The 13,732-nt window shown below is 31.1% G+C and overlaps 1 long non-coding RNA gene across 1 annotated transcript; it reads left to right on the top strand.

The window, feature by feature from the left end:
* The first annotated feature begins 632 nt into the window (after nucleotides 1-632).
* LOC139495606 (uncharacterized) lies at nucleotides 633-5,192 on the top strand. Its single transcript, XR_011657406.1, has 3 exons — nucleotides 633-698; nucleotides 1,694-1,757; nucleotides 4,508-5,192. It is a non-coding gene; the product is annotated as an uncharacterized lncRNA (long non-coding RNA).
* Nucleotides 5,193-13,732: the final 8,540 nt, after the last annotated feature.

Below are 13,732 nucleotides of genomic sequence, written 5' to 3'. Positions count from 1 at the left end.
ATCTTTTTTTTTCAAATATTTTTTGTTGTTTTAAATGCCAATGATATCATAAACTATGTTTCAATATTATTTTACAAATATTTTAACATATTCCATCCAAAATAAGAGGCAGAATTTTCAAGTTTTTAAAAATCAAGGTGTTGCAATACTTTTGTCGATGTGTATATATACAAATGTGACAGACATAAAAAAAGATATAAAAAGATCAATTTGAAAAAAAAATATTTATAGAAATTCTTGTCATAAAACGACAACATCAAAAAGTGTGTCTGACGTACACCACGTCAATACTGGTATCTATAATTTAAGTATACACGTGTCGGTCATCATGTTACCGATTTGATTTTTTCCTCAATAACTTCTCGTTGATAAAGCGACTTTCTGATTTTCTGAACATATTTTAGACGTCCTCCTTGTTTCATAAAGAGTTGTGTAAGAAAATAATCATAGTTAACTAGATGCGATATTTATTAATCTATTTAAAGAACACACTTATAAGGTAAATTTAGAATTACGTCACCGAGTTCGCTCTCAACTAACCATGTGATAAAATGCAGCCGGAACTCCGCCCTCGATTTACATCTGCGCAAAATCCCCCTCTATATATAATGCGAAACATGCGAAGTAGATTTAAACGTAAAATATTTATCGCTGAGTAAAGAGGAGTGCGTTTAGTTTCATATTCGCTGATACTTGATGTAAGTGTTTATGTATGCTTAAATATATATGCTTAAATATATATGCTTAAATATATATATATATCTTGTACAAAGAATACTTTATAACAAGGTCATATTTGAATAACCAGAGAGTATAGACATGTAGTTCAAGTCATGTTTCATTTCAGGCACATGTGTAAATGTATGAGTCTCTGAAGATACTGTATATATTTACTTTTTACGCTTACCTATTTAAATAAACAAATCCGTAGAGGTTCAACATTCACTTGTGTGAACAAATGAAAGGCTCGTGTATTTTAAATATGATTGAGCAATGGATAAATGGGAAGAGAAAACCATGGCGATGTTTTACTTATAAAGGATATAACATGTGTTCATATAAAAATAATCAATCTATTCAATGCACATTTACGTTTTAGAAACAATAAAATAATTAATGAAAAAACATTAGACAATAAATAAATACAATAATACAGAATACAATAGCTTGACATAGAAGGGTTAACTAAGTCATATACAAATCTTGAAATGCCAAGTGTTACTCGTGCAACAAAACCAGTTTGAGATGAAGATGTTTGTAACCTTAAACGTCTATATTTTAAACGACATGTGCAATATATTAAAAATGTAGATGAACATCTAACACACATTAAAATAAACACAATTTCTGCCCATCATAGTGTGGTGAGAAGGGATTGCGGGATGGATAAAAAATATACAATCTTACATAAAAGTTTTGTGTAAACATTATCAATATTTAGAGCAGAAATAATGTTTAACGAGAAAAACAAAATCAACAAGATCGTAGTGTAGGGGTTTGCAAAAGGGATAAGGAAAATATAGTTGTTCCTCTGTCGGAAAAAGGTTATAATTTGCTTACATAACCTGAAATTTGTCAATTCAGTTATTTCAACAATTGTTTTATTATTGATTTTTGGAAGGGCGCTTGTTGGTTTAGCTTTACCAACACATTGATTTTGATTTCATTTTAACCTCACAATATTTTCTTTCAGATAAAGAGAGCAATAATGAGTCTTCAATGTGTTCGATCAACCGGAGTGAGATTCATACGAAATGGTAAAGTTATATTTATTCTATTCGTCTTTATAAAAGAAATGTAACATTTTGCTTTCCAAACATATCAACTATTATATTTATAAACATGGGTTAAAATGTGACATAACATCACTTATCCAAATATTTATTAATACTCCTAAAAGTAGTGGGTGTTGACGGATTCTATGAATTTAGTGGATCACTTTACTCTTTTTGCCTGAACAATAGCATTTTTTTTTTCATTTACTCAAAAGTTATAAGTGTTTATACAATTACATGTCTACAATGTTAGTCGATTTACAAGCATAGGAAAATAGTTTTGTTTTTTCTTTAGTTTTTTATGTTGTGTCATGTGTACTACTGTTTGTCTTTTTCATTTTCAGCCATGGCGTTGTCAGTTTATTTTAGAATTATGAGTTTGACGGTCCCTTTGGTATCTTTCGGCCCCCTTTTATATGTTCGATGTGTCATTACTATTCATTTAAATATAATAACTTTAAAATCTGGTCTTTGTGATAATATCTTTTCCAATTATCTACGTGTTGTAAAATGATAGGTTCTATGTATGAACATTTTTTCCTCGAATTGTTTTTGGTATGAAAAAAAAAACTAAACATCTATGATAAACAGTCATCAGGAATATTCCATACACCGAAATTAAAACATTGACAAATTCACAATGGCTCCATATATGTTTAGGATGATCAGTAACAATTGTTCAAATAAAAAAAGATATGAAATGAAACTATAGTCGAATGAATACTTCACTGGATCTATCATACCTCTTCCTTGCTCCTTGTTTTCCCCACAATAAAAGAAACAACAGAAATTTCGAAAATATTTTAGCAATTGTTATTCAGATAAACAAACTATTATTAACTATTTCTAGGACTGCTATGTATTTAGTAGTCTTCGTTTATGATACGCTACTATCAGTTTCAATTGATTACCATTTATTTTATATTATAACATAACACTGGAAACTCTTTTCATATGTGTATGTGTTATGTGCATCTATAAAACGTTAATATTATAATCTTATTTTTGAATCAATCCATGAATAACAATACTTAAATGCAAATTTGAAATACGTGAATATAAAATTAACATGCATATATACTACGATTAATATTGCAGAAACAAACTCAGGATTATTTTTATTATTAAGCAAGGTTTTTAAAGCTTTTTTTAATCAAATTCAATTCGTACCATCAAAAATGTTTTACAAAAGTCAATTACATATTCATTCCAGAAGTTTTTCCCTTTGTTCATGACCTTCCAAAATTGTTTGAGGAGAATTTAAAAATGATGTAAACGCGTGCGTTGTATTATGCAAAATAAAAATAAGAAATTGTAATAGTCGGCTCGCCCCGATTTCAAAATAAAATTTTGAAATAATCATGATGATACAATGTTCATAACAAAATTTAGTGTTGATTAAACAAGTTCATCAGGTTGATTCATATACTTGATTGAGGAGAACAATTTGTTATTGTTTTAGAACAACAAACAAAAATTACTTCATCCAAATGTTCTTATGAGAATAAACGTTCAAATATTATGCTAGACCATCAACACTAAAAGGAATTGCATAGCTTTTCATGCTCATTTCTAGTGAAATAATTTTTATAAATTAACATTTTGTGTCTGTCTCTTTATCTAACGATATCACAATGTTATCTTTCTATTTATTATTGAAAGAGATTAAAATATGAAAAAAAAGTAAAAACATTCTGTCAAATCTTGTAGAATAAAACGCAATATTAAATTTTAAAAGTATGCCGGTTTTTGTTTTCTAGTCAATACATTTGATCTATTTTTAGCAGTTTAATTATTTATCCTTAATGTCGATTGATCCCTCCTACATTACTTTTCTAATGTATATTTTGTGAATTGTTCTCTTCCTAGATATGCATAAAATAGTTGACTCTTGGCGTAGAGCAATGCATTATCTATTAATCAATCAAGTATTGAGGTAACAAGATGAAAAACTAAAGTTGAATGTCAACATTTTAACTGAAGGTATAATCAATTAGGGTGTGTTAAATATATAAAAACTGCAAATATTAACTACGAATAAATAAAATATTTACATAAACAAAACAAATTTTTCGCGATAAATATATTGAAATAACCATTAGGGATGTATGCACAACTATGAATTCCTTGTCAGAGTTGTGTTTTAAAAACGCTACCATTTCAGGACATTAAACTATTAATGTCAAATTATATATAGGGACACACAAATAGTTCCTATGCTGAATGTTACGTCTAAATGCTTCAGAAAATCAGATATGAAATGTTAACGTTTTGAGACCTATTCGTATAATTTGCAATATGAAGCCTGGTTATATTTGCATACATTTCCGTCTTCGAAACATAACATGTTTCTTCCTCATTATTTTTAAAAGAACTTTTTAAAATGTATTCAATAACAACCAATAATACTGTTATAAAATATTCTTTTATATTTCTTAATCTCTTTTTTTTATATATCATCAGTTATGAATTGCATTATTGAGGTGATATTTGTGGCCAGCTTAGGTACAATGGCTCGTCACAAATGTGATCCGTCAGATGAACAGATTTCAAACCCACTGACTTAAATGTAACTAGTCGATGACTGATCGTTGAATGAAAGTTGACAAATAGTTTAGTGATTGATGAATAAAAAGAGATTCTTTAATAAGGAAAACTCGATAATAATTCGTGTTTGAATATTCATTTGTATACTTATGTTTAATGTCCTTCTTTTTTGTATCTTTTTGAAGGGAACAGAAATATGTCTTATGCAGCTGAAGCTGGCTTGTCGCTTTTGACAGATCTGCATGTATGGTCATACATTGTTTCAACTGCTGGGCTGCTCGGAACAACAAACCTGGTGTATAAGACGCTCAATGAAACAAAGAAAAACAATTTAGCTGACCAATTTCAGAAAGACAGTAATCCACATGACTGAAATATTGACAGTTTTTGTTCTTCAATTGCTTGTAAAACAAGACTCACCTTTCTAAGAAATACGATTTTTGACATTTGTGTAAAGGAAATCCTCCTGCAATTTCTATCCAACCCCCTACATGATAATACCATTTAAAGAGCTTAATGATTTATATTCATAACGAGTCTGAATTCAGATTTCTCTAATATGTGTGAATTAAATATTTGAATCACTTTATTCTCTAACCGTGGCAGAATTTAGTTTTATAAAAACTTTTGATTGTTTTGCCCCGTATACACAATTTCCCATATACATCAAAACCCATCTAAAAGAAACAATCTGCAATGTTTTTCACAAAACAAAATGGAGGCATACCTTATAATTTATAACTTTGGGATACATACGGCCTAATATGTTAATAGAGAACAAAATGGTACAACACGCTACATGTTTTTTTTTTCTCGGTGTGCAGTATTTTTGTGAAAATATATATTGTCCATTAAAAAAATCAAACTTTTTTTAATTATATTTCATTAGTATATTCCCCGAAATATAAAAAAAGAAAAAAAGAAAAAAAAAAACAGACACGGCTTCCTCCATCTCATATTTAGACTTATACATTAAATTTGAATAAGGTCATCTTAGTGCAAGAATTAATTACAAACTGAAAGATTTTATTTGTAAGCTATCATTTTCCTCCATCTAAGAAGCAATATACCAACTTCACCTGCAAATCGGTTAGATATTTCCTATCTTATTCGGTTTACAAGAGCTTGCAGCTGCGACTCAGACTTTGTAAAACGTCATAAATGTCTGATTAAACAATTGATGAAGCAGGAGTATGTCAAATAACGTATCGTCCTTAATCTTAGAAATAGCATCGGCTGAAACGTAGACCTCGTTAAAATGTAAAACACTTATAATTAATTTCGAAATGCATTTCAGAAGTTTATGATGAAAGATTAAAGATACAGTTCAATTTTTGATTTTAAGGACGTGTAATTGCGTTGTGTAAAATAAAGATAACGTACAGGTTAACAAGGTACATACAAGCACACATACATTTGCATTAAAAAACGTTTCCTCGGAAAAAAAACATTGCAGTCGTTGTTAAAAAAAATAATTGGTGGGAAAACAGTAATTATTTCAAACCAACGAAATATATACAAAAATAAAGTAAGCGGAAATTTGTGAAACCTATGATTGCGTTGGATAAAAAAAAAAGATGTAAAAAAATGGATCCTTATATCAATTTAATACCAAACAGAAAACAATAAACTTGCGACAAAGAAGGTAAACCATAAACCTGATGTGCTTAACGTTTGTTTGTTTACACCATATCCGGACAATTAATGTCTCTTCAGAACTAAATGTTAGGGATCACAAAAGAATTTGAGAGGCCATATAAGTTACCCAAATTAAAGATAGACTCTTGAGTTCTAAAGAGTCGATATAGGATGAACGGATTATTTAAACGGAGGAAAAATATAATACAGGCCCAAGCGAAATAAATATAAACAAGTCTAAATTAAAAACAACGTTCAAACCTATGATTGCGTTGGATAAAACCTGAAATGTTTATACGTGTGCATTTAAACAAATTCCGTTAAACAGGTGTCTCCATACAGCATAAAAACATTTTCCAAAAAGACAAAAAGAGTGAAAAAGTATATGTTAACAAAATGAATTTGACTAACAGGTCGAACAACTGATGTTCTTAAACCCTGCTGACTGCTACTAACAATTGCTAAATAAATTGATCACAAAGATGTAACACACTGGATCTTTATATCAATTAAATACCAAACAGAAAACAATAAACGTGCAGCAAAGACAATCAACCAGAACATGCGGTGCTTAATGTTTTTTTACACTATATCCGGATTTCGACAATTAATGTGTCTTCTGTGATGTTAGTTTTTTTTTTCATTAGCTAAAGCTATAGGAGGAGGTTTGAAATCTTACATAACATGTTTAACCCCGCTGCAATTTTTCTCCTGTGCCAAGTCCGGGGCCTGTGGCCTTTATTAGTCTTGTTATTTAATATTAGTTCATTTTTATGTTTTGGAGTTTAGTGCGACGGTTTTTTTTACTGAACTAGTACACTTTTCTATCCATGGGCCAGCTTAGGACAATCTTCGGGTGCAGGATACTCCCGCTGCTTTGAAGACCCATTAGTGACCTTCGGATGTTGTCTGCTCTTTGGTTGGGTTGTTATCTCTTTGACATTTTCCCCATTTCTATTCTCAATTTGATGTACACTGTAAATACATTATATATATGCATGCAAAGTGTACAAAAAAATTAAACATGAAACATGGTTAGTTATCAATTCTTGGAATAATAGATTATCTTCATCAGTATGATTATGATGTAAAATGAATCATCTATTCTGATTAAACTATATCAATATTGAAATATATATAATAAATCAGTTAAAACTGAGGTCGCTTAAACAATTCTAAAATTTAATTAAAAATCACTTACTGTAGTAGGTTATAGCTATTCACAAAAGAGACAGCAAAAATATGCTTCAAATAAAAATAGTAATGTGTGACATGAGTTGATATAATTATAATATTTCATAGGTGACGACAGTTAAGATGTTACAACACAGATAGCGTGAATCTGCACTGACTGATCTACACTGGTATACTATTTCATATTTGACAAAATCAGAGAAGTTACAACAGAGGCTGCGTATTTAAACATCAAAAATAAATAGCATTTCAATAATGATTAAAATAATAAAAAATATTTTTGACAAAGGTTAAATAATTGAAGTGACTGCGTACTTGTATATCCTTCAACATGAATAAAATTAAGCAATTTAAGGTAGCACAATACAAAGATTTTGTCACTCCTAATCAGACAACTTTAAACTGATGCAATTCATTTCATCCTTCTTTATATTTTATAAATGAGGTATCAAAAGAAAGAAGAAAGATTAATCTTTCAAATTGTGATAATGTCATTATGACATAATTATTACATAATTAATTATTATGTAATTAGTTGCTATATTGTGATGTCCACACTTGAATGAATTTAGCTTCTTTGTTCTTCATAGCATCCCAAAATATTTTATATATTCTTGTACAACACAGCTTGACCTCTAAAACTGTGTCTCAGATTTCCAACAACATCTATAGAACAAATTTTATACCCAATTGAATTTAGTGGTCTCTTATGAATTGATGTTGCAAACTTCATTGAAGATTTATGAGGGAATGAAATACAATAGGAAAAATCTGAGACACAGTTTTGGAGGTCAAACTGTGTTGTGTAAGAATCTATAAAATATTTTGGGGTGCTATGAATAACAAAGAAGTTAAATTCATTCAAGTATAGACATCATAATATGGCAACTAATTACATAACAATTAATGATGTAATAATTATGTCATAATGAAATTATCACAATTTGAAAGATTAATCCTTCTTCTTTCTTTTGGTACCTCATTTATAAAATTTAAAGAAAGATGAGTGGAATTACATCAGTTTAAAGATGTCTGATTGGGGATGAAAAATCTTTGTATTGTGCTACCTTAAAGTAGTATAGTTACAAACTTTTAGATGGGACAAAGGTAAATAGATTAAAAACAAGTTATATAACCCGAGTTTAAAGCACTACGCGAAATATAACTTCATCTTTTCATTTATTCTATTTGGTGCCAATAGTTTTAATATTCTTATCCAAAATCTTTCCTCAGTGAGTATTGTAGTCTTGTTATCGCCTTTCGTAGTATTCTTTGTGGAGCACATTCGTTTTATTACTAATTAGTAGTGTTGTCTATGATTGTAATGATCACTCGACTGAGATCTGCAATAGTGTTTCCAGGGAATTTTCAATGTTTAATGAGAGGGAAGTTTGGCTTGCAATCGCAGTTGCTACAATGGCCGCTCATAAGTTTGTGAAATGGCTGTTCTGACTCGCCAACATACTGTTTACCACATTTACCGTGCCGAAAATACAAATAATTTCCAGCCTTGCAATTAACATAGCAAAATACTATACTATGGTGTATGCTGTATCAGTGTAGTGACTGTTAAGTCTAGGTACAGTATGTGGTTGCAAGACAGACATTGTTTGTTTCGGCAACCCTTGCAATAGCCCATAGACGAAGAGATTGTGTTAGAGGAAAATTTGCTCTCACCAGCAAGTCTTTAAAAACTTTTAAACCAACGGAAAGCCAGTATATATGGTGGCCGGTTAAGGCCATTTCGCGTTTTCGCGTTTTCGCGTTTTCGCCCATCATATTATATAGGGCGAAAACGCGAAAACGCGAAATCGCGAAGTCGAAAACGCGAAAACGCGAAGTCGAAAACGCGAAAACGCGAAAACGCGAAGTCGAAAACGCGAAAACGCGAAGTCGAAAACGCGAAAACGCGAAATATTTTTTCTTTCCGATTTCGCGTTTTCGACTTCGCGTTTTCGCGTTTTCGCGTTTTCGACTTCGCGTTTTCGCGTTTTCGACTTCGCGATTTCGCGTTTTCGCGTTTTCGCCCTATATAATATGATGGGCGAAAACGCGAAAACGCGAAAACGCGAAATGGCCTTAACCGGCCACCATAAGTATAGGTTGCTCAAGAAAGATATTGGATAGTCTAGGATGTTTTTCCATTTCTTTTCAGTTTTCGCGTATACAGTGTGATAAGTTGTCAAATTTGGGATGGTAAGTCAACACAAAAGGCACCATCTTGTTGACCTTTTTTGTTTCTATATTGTAAAAGATCATCTTGGCTATTGTTATTAGCACGAGAGAACCCTTTAGAAATGTCTTTTTTTTTGTATTCCCAATTATTTAGGTGATTGTGAAGTTCTTGTAGTTGCATTTTTGTGGTATTAATGGTGGAGCAAACCCATTGTATTTGTATGGCTTTGCTGTAGGGAATGCTCTTGATGCAATGTTTAGGATGACAATCCAAAGGAGAATGATATTGATGTGTGTCTGTGGGCTTGCAATACAGATCTGTAAATATAATTCCATCCTTAAAGTGTGCTTGCGTTGCAGTGTCAGGAAATGTGATTATACAGTCAAAGTCAGATATTTAATAAGTAAATGTTATTGTGGGATGATCATCGTTTGCATGTTTAAAGAACAAATTTTGTGTTTGTTCAGTATTATCCCACTTCATGTCAAGAGAGAGGTTGATAAAGATAGGAATTGAGATTTTTTCTAATTACCCCATAAACATATTGGCATAAGACCGTCCCATTTTTTACCAAATTGCTGTTCAATTAAAATTGGGAAAGTCAATACCATCGTCATGGGGGATGTTAGTTGTAAGATAGTGTGTTGTGTCTCGTATATAGGATAGTAAATGTTCTACATGTGGTTTCAGATGAAAGTCAATAAATTCTGATATTTTGTCTGTAGGGTGTTCTTAGATTGAAACAACCGAATTACAACATAAAAAACGTCCCGGCTATGATTTACTGGTTTTAAATATATGTATATATGATTCATCTAAAAATCAGCCCAACAGTGTTATATCTGTAAATTTGCTTACGCAAACTGTGTATCTTTCCCTCGCCAGGATTCGAACAAATGCTACTGAGACAAAATCGGTTTGCACTGCATATAACATGCTAGACCACTTAGCCACTTAGGAATCACATCAAGAAAGCTTACGGTGTCCATGACGTTAAAATAATAAATCTTTGCAATGTGTTTTAGAGGATTTTATTGACTGATGTATGATTGTTTTATTATTAATTATTCTGGCTTTCAATTATTTTTCAATAGCTGCGAGTACTCTCAATCCGTACTTTCGTGTTAATTTGACCTGTTGATACACTTTGTAATACTTCTTTGTAAATTAATTTTTACTTACTTAGTTAATATCTTGTCTCTCTATTGTTAGAATATACCAGCCAAGTGTCTGATATGACTACACATTTTCACTTTGGTCTCGTACTTTGAACATCAACAAATATTAATCTTGTGAAACAATATTTCAGTTTTCAATCATTGTATACGTTACAACACTACTATTTTCATTTTACAGGACTTGGTTGTAATAATATGATTTTTGATTGGGTTGAGCAATTTCAATTGCTATCTTAATGTTTTTCTGTCTCTGTTGTTTAGTCACACTATTGTTGCAGGTAAGGGTAACGATTGGTACCTATGGTAAGTATCTGGAATAGATGTTCAGTGGCTTTCGTTTGTTAATGTGGTTCACAAGTTTTCTCGAGTCTCGTTAAATATATAGATTATAACGTTGGGTTTTCCTTTTAAATGGTTTTGCACTGATCATTTACGGAACCTTTTATAGCTAGCTGTTTAGTGTGCTTACAAATTTTGACTTAGATGGAAAATTGTCTAATTAGCACTTATACCACATTTTACAATATCTATGTATGTATACAAATCATAATAGTTTGATATGATTTATTTTACATCAAAATTCATAATTTTTTTAGATAATGTTTTTTTTTTAATTTTTGGTGTTGTTTTGTACACTTTCAGACGTTTATATAATTCTTTTATTCAGTATCGTTGCTCGTAAAGACAAAGCGCCGTCGCAAGAAAGATCGTAGACGACTAATATCCAGACATTATATTTACATTATTTTGTAGATCAAATGTATTTATATATATATATATATATATATATATATATATATATATATATATATATATATATATATATATTGATCTTACCTCCCATACATTTATCGGGATATGATTGGTTGCTACACTTTGGTGACTGTATATATAAGATATATGGTGTTCGAAACAAAACGGTATGGGGTTAGTAAGGATTTACTTCCCTTTTAAAACACAAATAAAATCTGAAATGTTAAAACAGACAAACAAACAAATAATGAACATTTGAAATACATTCAAAATCAAATTAAAAGCTAACACGTTGTTATCGTTGGCATTTGTTTTTGTAAAGACAAGTTGAAGTAGGTTCTTCAACATGTTAAAACTAAGTATTGAAGACTTAATCACTCTGAAAAGTCGTTTGTCTAAATACCACATGTTAAGATATTCGGTAAGATATATTCGTTATACGGTGTGTAAGTAACCTATTACGATATGTATGAGGTCAGTAAATTCCATATGAAATTTATTAGATCACTTACAAACGTTGAATCCCCATATGAAATTTACTTACCCCATATGTAGCGTATTAGGTTACTAACCCACCATGTAACTATAACTATAAATGTACTTATAGCAACGACAACCCGAGTACAGACACATTCCGTTGAAATCACATTAACATATTTTTCTGGGAACGAAAATCAGATTTTCCCGGTTCTTCAAATATACGGTACCAACAGAGGAATAACATCAGTAAAATGCACATTGGCGTTGCATCATAATGATAATATGTTTCAACGAAGTAACGACGTCATAGGTCTTGAAAAGTCCCAAGATAGAAAGCGCTAGATAATGATGCTTTTCAAACTTTTTTTGAGAATTAGATTTTTTAATAAATGATTCTGTATAACGCTTGACCACACGAGCACCAGGGCTACATAAAATGAAGATTTCGGTGACCGGGTGTTACCTTTCCACGTCAGTTGTACTGCGTCGTGCTACAGTAAATGATACATAAGGCATACAGATGTTATCTTTACAGATCTGCTAAATTAACATAGTTACATATCCTACAAATTAATGTAAGATACAGTCAAAGAAATATTCATATGTAAGTACGTCTGAGCCAGTGACAACTCTACAACATATTTATCCATTGAATCACCAGCAGTGATGATGATACATGACTGTGTACATTATGTATATACAACGCGTCTAAACATCAACCCAACAATGTTAGATCGGTAAATTTGCTTTCGCAATTTTTTGGTTCTTCCCTCGCCGGGATTCGAACCCATGCTACTGAGATATCGTGACACCAAATCGCCTGCACTGTAACCGGTGCGCTAGACCACATGACCACTTTGGCTTCATTAAAATAAAGCTTTCGGTGGACGGGTGTTACCTTCCTATATCAGTTTTAATATAGCGTCGTACTACAGTACATGATATATATAGGCATAAAGATATTATTTTTACAGATCTGTAAATTATCAATAGTAAAGGATCCTACAAATTAATGTAAGATACAGTCACATAAATAATTATATTTATAAGTACGTCTGAACCAGTGACAACTCTACAACAAATTAATCCATCGGATTACCAGCAGTGATAGTGAAACATGGCTGTGTACATTCTGTATATACAACTCGTCTAAACATCAACCCAACAATGTTAGATTTGTAAATTTGCTTTCGCAAATTGTTTGTTCTTCCATCGCCTCAGATTGTTAACAATCTAAACATATTATGCAGAAATCTTTTACCACTTCGCTAGAATTGTCTAAAAAAATAACTTGTTTTACCGGAAGTCAGAATAATAATTCAGATATTGAACAAATATTAAATCCTTTAAGACCTGTTTAGATCAAAGTTACCATATTACTATAAAATTGGTTAAGTAGTGGAGGATAATTATGTCTTTGTCAAACCTTTATTTGAAGCCCTATGACATATGTTTTTCTTTTGTGTGTCCTTTGACCTATTGCACTTGACTTTAGATTATCATGGTATAACTTTTGACTTGAATGTAATCAATGCTTCAGAAGAAATAACTCGGTCGTGTGCTCTACGGAGAAAAAAAATCATGTTTTAATTTCTCAGTATTTGTAGTCAGTTCTCAAGACGTGTTCTTCTCAACAGTCGTAGTTTCAAGAAACATATTTCCTAAAATTTAAAGATTTTAAATGTCTAAAGAATAGTGATGGCACATTATTTAGATAAGTATTTTTCATGCTGTATCATGTTTTATTGTTGCACTGATATGTTCTAATGAAAAATGTATGCGGGGTGAATAAAAACACTAAAGAAATCGTATAAAATATACAAATTCAATAAAGCATGTCACTGTATAAATGCAAATATGCGTTGGTTAAACAAAGACAACTGCAAGCAACTGATTTTTACAACGAAACACACATAATGTAGGTAACGACAAACAATTCTAGGTAAAGAACTAGTTTATGGTCACATAGATTAAAAATAGATTCTGAAAAC

The sequence above is a fragment of the Mytilus edulis genome, chromosome 11 (genome assembly GCF_963676685.1).
Source record: "Mytilus edulis chromosome 11, xbMytEdul2.2, whole genome shotgun sequence".
Lineage (NCBI taxonomy): Eukaryota > Metazoa > Mollusca > Bivalvia > Mytilida > Mytilidae > Mytilus > Mytilus edulis.
This window is presented reverse-complemented; position numbering and strand designations above follow the sequence as displayed.